General features: G+C 38.6%; 1 pseudogene; it reads left to right on the forward strand.

Annotated features, from left to right (window-relative positions):
* Positions 1 to 8744: 8744 nt before the first annotated feature.
* Positions 8745 to 10119, forward strand: part of LOC102818658 — a 23637-nt pseudogene continuing 22262 nt past the window's right edge.

A 10119-nucleotide genomic window follows, 5' to 3' on the forward strand; every position in this document is an offset into this window, starting at 1 on the left:
CTTGAAGATAAATCTCTCAATACTAGTAAGCTGAAAGAACAATCAGAAAAAAAATCTGAAGAAAGCCAAGATTGGTGTGGCATGAAGAGGAATAACCTATGTTGTTGTTGTTGTTATGTGCCGTGGAGTGGGTTCCAACTCATAGCGACCCTGTACAGGGTTTCCAAGGCTGTAAATCTATATGGGAGCAGAAACCCTCATCTTTCTACCGCAGAACAGCTGGTAGTTTCGAACTGCTGACCGTGAGATTAACAGCCCAATTTGTAACCACTATGCTACCAGAGCTCCTTGGAATAACCTATAGGTGATCAAATTTCCAGAACAGGAAGAGACAAAGAAAACAACAGAGAAGATAGTTGAAGAGCTGCTGTAAGAAAATTTCACGAACATCGTGAAATTCACAGTATAAGCATTCAAGAAGCTGAACAAATCCCAAATAGGAAAACTCCCCAAAAAATCATAATGAAAAATCATAATCAAACTCCCCAAAATCAAAGAAAAGGAAAGGATCTTGAAAACAGCTCTGGAAAAATGACATGTTACTTACACATTAAAACCATTAAGATTAAGCTCTGATTTCTCAGCAGAAACCATTCAGGCAAGAAGGCAATAGGAAGATATATACAAAACTCTGAAAGAAAAATACAGCCAACCAAGAACCATATACCCCCAAAAATTGTTATTCAAATATGACAACAGAATTAGAACACTTCCAGATAACCAGAAATTAAAGGAATTTGTAAAAACCAAGTCAACTTTATAATAACATTAAATGGAGTCTATTGGACTGAGAACCAAAAATAGCAGATAAAAACCATAGATTGACATACATGGCAACACCTCCCAGAATTAAACCCAGATATAGAAGCTTCCAGAATGAAACAAAATTACAAGACTGAAAATAGGGAATCAGAGATAATCAATTTATGATGAATACAATTACAAATCAAAAACAGGGAAAAGTATAATTGCAGAATCCCAAATTGCAAGGAAGTTAAGTAGAATTTAAGATAAACAGATTTTTAAAATGAGTAAGAAATTAACAAAGCACAGTGTAACCTCAGAGAAGTTTAATACACCGTCACATCAAATCAAGGAAAGGAAAATCAGTAAAGATTTTGTAAGCATCAAAACTATGAAGAAATTAACAAAAAAGAGCACACAAAAAATGAAAACACAGGAAAATATGCAGAACCAACAAACCAGCAGCACCACACACACACTCACAAAAAAAGCAGCAAAATGACTCCAATCATTTCATGCCTATCAATAATTATACTGAATGTCAATGGATTAAATACACCAGTCAAGAGACAGAATAGCAGAATGGATGAGGAAACAGGATCCTTTAATATGCTGTCTAAAAGAGACACCCCTTACACACAAAGACACATTAAATATTAAAGGATGGAAAAAATGCATCAAACTAATGGCAATAAAAGTGAACAGAAGTGGCAATATTAATTTCTGATAAAATAGATTTTAAGGCAAAACCCAGCAAAGGTAACCAAGGAGGACATCATTTCATTTGAACAGGGGGACTTAGCCATAAAAATAGCTATGCTTTCAATGAGAGAGCCCCAGAATACATAACTCAAAGTCTGATAGAATTAAAGAAAGAAATAGACTACTCAAAAATAACAGTAAGAGATTTTAATATACAACTATGGAAAAGGAAAGAATAACCAGAAAGAAACTTAGTAAAGACATAGAGGAATTAAATAACATAATCAAACGGCTTCATAGGTTTATACAGACCACTCAATCCAAAATAGCACAATGCACATTTTTTTCTAGTGAACATGGAGCATTCTCCAGAATAGACTATACATTAGGGCACAAAGCAAGCCTCAATACCTTTTAAAGCATTGAAATACTACAAACCATCTTCTCAGACTAAAATGCTATAAAATTAGAAATCGAAGAACAAGGAAACCAAATCAATTATATGGACATTGACTAGCACCCTGACTGAAAGCTACTGGGTAATAGAAGAAAAAACAAAAATTTTAAATTTGTTAAGCACAACATACCAAAACCAGAGCAAAAGCAGAGCTTACATGGCCATTTATAGTAATAAACGTACATACATAAAAGAAACAACCAAAATCAACACATTAACACAACTTCCCCAACAATTAGAAAAACACCAGCAAAGTAAGCCTCCTGTTGCCAGAAGAAAATAAATAATAAAGATTAGAGCAGAAAAAAGAGGGGGAAAAAATAGAATCAACAAATAGAATCCTTAGAAGGATTAATAAAATTTGCAAACCATTGGCAAATATAAAAATGGTGCAAATAACACACATGGTTCAAACTCACCAGCTGTTTTTCAGAAACCTATACAAGGTCGCTATGAGTCGGAATTAACTCAGCACTTAATAACAAAAATATGAAAATCTAGAAGAAATGGATCATTAAAAAAACAAAACAAAACCTTGCTAAACTAACACAGAGTGAAGCAGAAAACTTGAACAGCCATATAACAAAAGAAATTGATCAGATTATTTTAAAACTACCACCAAAAAAATAAGTCCAGGCCTAGGTGACATTATTGTTGAATGTCACCAAACATTTAAAGAAGAGTTGACACCAATTTTACTCAAACTGGAGTCCTGGTGTGGCACTGTGTTAATGTGCCAGACTGCAAAGCCGTTTGAACTGCAAGGTCAGTGGTTCAAGCTCACAGCTGCTCCTCAGAAACCCTATATAGGGTCACTATGGGTCGGAACTGACTTGAAGGCACTTCACAACGACAACAACATTGTAGAACATAGGAAAGGATGGAAAACAAATTTTTTTTTTACATATAAAAAAAATCAAGCAAATATATTTGAGATTAATAAGTAATTCCCCCCAAGACTCCAAACATTTATTGTTTGCAGGGATAGCATACAGAAAAAAGAATGTCACAAGTTTTAAAGTAAACCATTGTTGTTGAGTGCTGTTGAAGTAGTTCTGACCTATAGAGACCCTGTATAGAGTTTCCAAGGAACTGCTGATGGGCTTCAACTGCTGATCTTGGGTCTATTCCTTATCATACAGTATCACACCAGGACAGACAATGTCAAAAGTTTGAAGTAAATCTGAAAGGGTCTTATATAACAATCAGTCTATTTAACATAAATCACATTTTTAAAATTTTGAATTATTTAATGACAAAATCACTAGAAAGTAACATAATGAGTATCATAACCCAGCTTTCTCAGATTTTAATATTTCTAATACATGCTTTTGTTATTCTTTGGATCTTCCTCCATGGACACTTGCTCCTCTTTCTCTTTTTTCTCCTCTCTATCTTACTTATTAGCAAAACAATAAGACTACAGGTACAAATATGCTTCTTTGTGAACCTTTCATTGCCCTTGTATCAATTCTTTCACACCATTAATGACATTCTGAATTTAGTATTTATTGACCTTCTGCATTTTTTAAAACATGGTATCTTTATGTATCATTAATAATCTTTGGAACAAAAAAGTGGAGACTAGATCACAGGGAGCACACTTTTCAACTTTAAGGAACCAAATTGACTCTCATAAATGCATTTTTTTCTGCACAGACCTGCTAACCACAAGATCAGTTGGTCAAACACCAACTGCTCCTTGGAAACCGTACACAGTGTGCTATGAGTTGGAGCTAACTTGTCAGTACACAACTGTTTCAAAAAATAATATCTCATGTATGTATATTCTTTTTGTTTTGTTTTGTTTTCTTAAATGTTTTATAGTGCGTTATGTGATAGTTTACATGGGAGAACATTAGTTTTACATTCCTTCTATCGTATATCGTCTCATTGCCATGGTTACAATCCCCTCCATGCATCATCAACCAACCAAAGGGTATACCCTGCAATCCCTACCCTGTACCCCCCAGGTCTTCAGTACACAGTCACTCTCTTTCTCTGGATCTAAAGTCTCCAGCTGCTCCATCGCTCCACATCATCATCTCTGCCTCCATTTCAGGCATCACTGCTTCTCTGGGTAGGGTCCTGCTCTCCGCTCTTCTCCCTTGATTTTCCCAGGGACCTCCGCCGCTCCTAGACTGAAAAGTTAATCACCCCTCTCCTTGCTATAAAACGTCTACCTTTACATTTCCGACCCTCACAATCAGTCCCGATAACAATTATTCACTATTGTATTACCAGAGACCTGTCTGCATTTCATTGCATCAGCCCCGCCTGGACAGATTGAATACTACTCACTGGAGATTCTGCCTTCTACTCTATCTACTCTACTTCTCTTAACATTGTCTTATATACCGTTACAGAAACACAAGCATTGTTTTCACAGCAATCAATGACATCAAGGTACAATCTGTCTTGGGGCACATTCCTTATGGTTTACAATTTTTAAATTTACAACAGGGAGAGAAGTCACAGCAAAGACATTATCTCAAGGCATAAGAGACATTCAGGCGCCTTTGAAACCTTTTAGTTAAACATTTGTCCTTACATAAATCTGTTCTTTTCTGTGAGAAGCAAGTTAACCTTTACATGTTTCTTAACCTTTGTTAGTCAAATCTTAAGCCATCAAGCCTAATTGTCAGATGCAATTTACACTTCTTTAGCTTCCTCCTACAGAAACATCCTTTCTCAGGGAAGCTGAAACTTATCAAGACAATTCCCCTATTTTACTGATCAGACTTCTTATTTATATCACTGTAGATTCTCACAACCCTTATCTATAGTCTAATTATATTTTTTGAAATTCTTGTACCCACAGCACTTATTTATGGCCTATTCTCGTTTAGGATTCTTTATTGCCTTAAACTAAGGCTACAAGGAAGAATGTTTATAATCACTAAACCTAAGCGGGCAGTAATTCAATTGACAAGTCCTGTCTCCTAGCAGTCTTAAGAACATTGTTAATATAAGTATTAAAACTACCTATGATTACAAGTAGAATAAAATGTAGCTAATGTGTGGCTTCTAACTTTTAATGAGAATATACTAAAGTGTATGAGAGTCAAAATGTAAAGTAAAAGGGATACTAATAAAATCATGAATAACTCAGAGAATGTTTCACCAAGAGAAAAATTCAACTAGGGGTCTGTGCATAAAAAAATAATAAAACAACTCTTTGTGGCTCTGCCATCCAAAGAGAGAAAAAAAGAAAAAGAAAAGAAAGTATTTCATTGTTGCTTTGCAAAGACAATGCATTATTCTTGCGCAGGTTCCCCCGTGTCTCATTTCTTTATTTCAATTCCTCGATTAATATGTCTCAATTTCTTCATGTTTATTCCTTAATGAATTATGGCCCTAACCAGTTTTTCTTGTGGGTAAATGCCAAGTAGAGGAATTTCTGGATCATAAGGTATTTCTATTTTCAACCTTCTGAGGAAAAGCCATATTGCTTTCCAGAGTGGTTGGACCTGTATGTATATTCTTAAATACATACTGTTAAAAAAAAAAAAAAGCTTTATCATGAGTTGAGTGATAGTTTACATGTCAAAACATCAGTTTTGCACTCAACCAATAATATTTTGTTTCAGTGTAATGACTACAATCCCTTCCATACACCATGGGTTAACAATATTTGCCTCTTTCTTTCTTTTTTTTTTTAATGTACACAAAACACACAGAAATATATATCAGTTTAAACAACCAAAAGGCACATTTTGCAAGCCAGCCTCCTGCCCTCTGGCACAAAACCTTTCTTTTTCCATGGGTTTATAGTCCTCACCTGCTCTTATCTCTTCATGCCATCACCTCTGCCTCCATCTCTGGTGTCACTGCTTCCCTGGTTAGGATACCACACTCCATTCATGTTCTTCCTTCTGTCTTGATTGTCCTAAGGTCCTCTGTTCCTGGAGTGAAGGATTAACTATTCCCTCCTTTTTGTTATTCATCTTCTACCTTTACATTTGTGACAATAACAATTGGTTGTAACAATCACTCACTATTGAATCAAAAGAATCCTATCCCCATACTCTCCCACCCATTTTCACTAGACTAATATAGACACACACACAAAACAAAAACCCACAAACTAGTACCTTACCTCCCTCACTCTGAAACTAAGTACTCCTGAAAACTTGTAAGCCAGCAACTTCGTGCCTTTATAGCGCCTCCATTTGCAGTAGCCAATGTCTAAGTTGTCTGTCCCTATCAACCTATCTACTGAGGAGATAGGCTTGACCCTTGGTGTGAAGACTCCTTCCCTTTCAGTTGGTATTTTGAGCAACTACATACATAAGCAAAGGTCAAATTCATCAAATTTTAGCAATTTATACTAGCTTCCTGTATCAAACATCTTTAACTTCCTCTAGTTGAGTTCTGATCAACAAGCCATCCAAACTAGGTCAAATGGGTATTATCTTCAAGTTTGGGCCTTCTTGCACACCTCCCCCCTCTTCACATTAGCTGGCCACTTCACTCTCAGCTCTGACCCCCAGTGGCTAGGTCATTGTCCATGGCCTCAGGAGTTCCCAAGTCTCCCCACTCTTTGGGCCAACTAGTCCTTCCTCTTCTTGTTCTCATCTCAAGGTTGACAGGAGTGTATGGAACATGGTTGAACTCAACCCATGTCTTCGTTACTGCCTTTCTCACACTTCCATGCACAAGTAGACCAAGGCAGTCACCAGTGAACTTCTGTGTTCCCTTTAAGTTTCAGTGTTGGAAAGGGCTTTATCCTAAAGTGCTGAGTTTTCTTGTCTTGATGGCTTCTAGACAAATAGTTTGCTTGTTCTTGTAACAGTCAAACAGTCTGTTCCCCCTTTCCTCCATCTTGCTGGTCTTTCTTTCAAGAAGTATCTTTTGTTCCTGTAGCCACTCCAGATTCCTGTAGCTACTGCATGGCCTTTGAAGTGAGATTATCCCACCTCAGAAGGTTGTGGACGGGGCTCTGGATTCCACTTAAGGCCCCATACTCTAAACAGGCTTAACAAGAAGCCAATTTCACTGGGAAAATTCTAGAACCCCTTATTAGGTATTCCAACCCATTTGACCTAGCTTGGATGGCTCGCTGAAGACAAGCTTATAAGCTTTCTGTAATCCTATTTCCCAATATTCATTTCTATCACACATAAATGTCTCTTTTACAATAGTAGGCAAGTGAAACCAATATCAAGAAGATAGTCAAGCACCTTGACATTATTTCCCGGCTTTTACCCATTCACACCATACCTCAATCTCTGTTTTTCCAAGGTTGAATATACATCACTATTTACCTCTGTCCCATTTAGCCCATGCAAACCTCCCTGAGTCTTCCTTGTTCTTCCACCCCTCCCCCTTCTTGTGTATTGCCCACCCCTTCCTTTTATATTGTCCATCATCTGAGCTATGATGTGTGGATCCCCTTACCTTTGCTTTAATGTCCCCTCCAATCCCCTGATAACCATCAAATAATGTTTTTCTTTTAGTATGGCAATCTTTTCTTAAGGTTTCACAGTAATGGTCTTATGTAATGTTTGTCCTTTTTTGACCAATTTCACTCAGCATAATGTCTTCAAGATTCACCCATGTTATGAGGTATTTTACTGTTTCATCATTATTCTTCAAGGTATTCCATTGTGTGTATGTACCAAAGTTTGTTTATCCATTCTTCCAGTGATGGGCCTTTAGGCTATCTCCATCTTTTTGCTTTTGTGAATAGTGCTACAATAAATTTGGTGTGCATATATCTACTCGTGTTCTGCCTCATATTTCTTATGGATATATATTCCTCAAGTAGAGGAATTGCTGGATCGTAAGGTATTTCTATTTCCAAATTTCTGTGGAAACATCATACCATTTTCCAGAGTGGTTGGACCATTTTACAGTCCCACCAGCAATGTAGGAGTGTCCCAGTCTCTCCACACCCTTGCCAGCACTCATTTTCCTCTGTTTTTTTGAATTTCACTGTTATTGCTGGTGTGAGATGGTATCGCATTATTGTTTTGATCTGCATCTCTCTAATGGCTAATGAGCAGCAGCAAGATCTTCGAGCAGCAGTGAGATCTTCGAGCAGCAGCGAGATTTGGAGTCCTGGTGTAGTGCTGTGGGTTAATGCACCAGACTCCAAGGCCGTTTTAATTGCAAGGAGCAGAAAGCCTCATCTCTCTCCCACGGAGGGCCTGGTGGATTCAAGCTGCTGACCCACGGGGTTTGCAGCCAGATTCTTAACCACTACACTACCAGGCCTTGCACCTTCAAGATGGCAGATCGGGTAGACGTGTAGTGAGGAGCTCCATCAACAACAACACGGAATACCGGGCCAAGAGGGCTCATGAGATGGTGCTGGTGTAAGACCAAGAAAAAGACTCCATTCTGTACATTAGCCTGAATATGTTCTCCTGTTCTAGGAACGTGCTAAATCAGCTCACCCCTAGCAACAGCAAGAACTAGATAAGCAGTAGACAGGAAAACCCAAGGTCAGATGCCAGATGTTTTCCTTATCCTAGCCTAAGAACAAAAGACCACCAGTACTGACCAATTAGACTGTAACATCTCATACTTTGCCAAATGTCAACCAATCCAAATATTGTAAAGCTGAAAAACCCTACGCTTGTTTGAAAACTATAAAAACCCCACAGACAAAGGAGGAGGGGAGCTCCATCCCACATCCGCTGCGTTGGATGCAGGTGGAGTCTGAGCTTGGGCTTGAGTAACTGAGAGTTCAGGGCTCCATCCCTCATCCGCTGCGTCGGATGCAGGTGGGGTCTGAGCTTAAGCATGAATAACTGAGGGTTCAAGGCTCCATCCTTCATCCGCTGCGTTGTATGCAGGTGGAGTCAGAGCATGCAGGTGGGGTCAGAGCTCGAGCATGAATAATGTCAACTGGGAGTTCGAGGCTCTATCCCTCATCCGCTGCGTCGGATGCAGGTGGGGTCTGAGCTGGAGCTTGAATAAACAACCCTCCTGCACTTGCATCGGTGTCGGCTCCTTGGTGGTTTTTGGGGACCCCGAATTCTGGGCATAACACTGGAACTTTGAAACAAATATAAAGGTATGTTTGGAGGATTGGAGGATCGGAGGGTTTACAGCTGGGAAATATGCAGGAGAATCCAGAAATCCATTGTTTTCTGGATCAAGACACTCAGCTGTTCCCGGAGCCGCCATCTTGGGAGAGAATGCCTTGATTGTATCAGGGTTGATATTCTCAGGAGAGAACATCTTGACTGTATCTTGATTATATCAGGATTGTATCTAGATTGACATCAAGATTTAAAGTGACAGTATTGACATAAAACCAAACAGCCACCACTTGTCTGTCTGACGTGCTGTGTGGATTGAGTTGCTGTGATTCTGAGGGCTATGCCACCGGTATTTTAAATAACCAGCAGGGTCACCCATGGTGGACAGGTTTCAGATGAGCTTCCAGACAAAGACAGAGTAGGAAGAAAGAGTGACGAACTACTTCCGAATCGCTAGTCACTGAAAACTCTATAAATAGCAGAGAAACACTGTCAGATACAGGACCTGAAGGTGGGAAGGCACTCAGAATGCAAATGGAAAAAAAAAATGCCTCCTCAAAGTAGAGTTGTCCATGATGACGTGAATAGAATTAAGCTCCGGGGAGAAAAGCGCACAGAACATTCATTTGCTGATGGGCCACAACTCAAAATGAAGAGGAACAGCTGTATACATCATTGAAAATTGGAACATGGAATGTACGAAGTATGAATCTGGGAAAATTGGAAGTTGTCAACAATGAAATGGAACGCATCAACATCGATATCTTAGGCATTAGTGAGCTGAAATGGACTGGTATTGGCCATTTTGACTCTGAGAACCACATGGTTTACTATGCAGGGAATGACAAATTGAAAAGGAATGGTGTTGCATTCATCATCAAAAAGAACATATTTAGATCAGTCATGAGGTACAATGCTGTAAGTGCATACACATAAGGGAAGCCCAGTTAATACCACTACTGTTCAATTTATGCACCAACCACTAAACCCAGTGAAGGTGAAATAGAAGAATTCTACCAACTTCAATCTGAAATCGATCAAACATGCAATCAAGATGTAAAGGTTGGGAGCAAACAGGAAGGACCAGTAGTTGGAAATTTTGGATTTGGTGATAGAAATGATGCTGGAGAATGAATGATAGATTTCTGAAAAACAAATGATTTGTTTATTTCAAATACCTTCTTTAGACAGCATAACAGATGACTATACACATGGACCTCGCCA

This window comes from Chrysochloris asiatica, unplaced genomic scaffold (genome assembly GCF_000296735.1).
Source record: "Chrysochloris asiatica unplaced genomic scaffold, ChrAsi1.0 scaffold00107, whole genome shotgun sequence".
Taxonomy (NCBI): Eukaryota; Metazoa; Chordata; class Mammalia; order Afrosoricida; family Chrysochloridae; genus Chrysochloris; species Chrysochloris asiatica.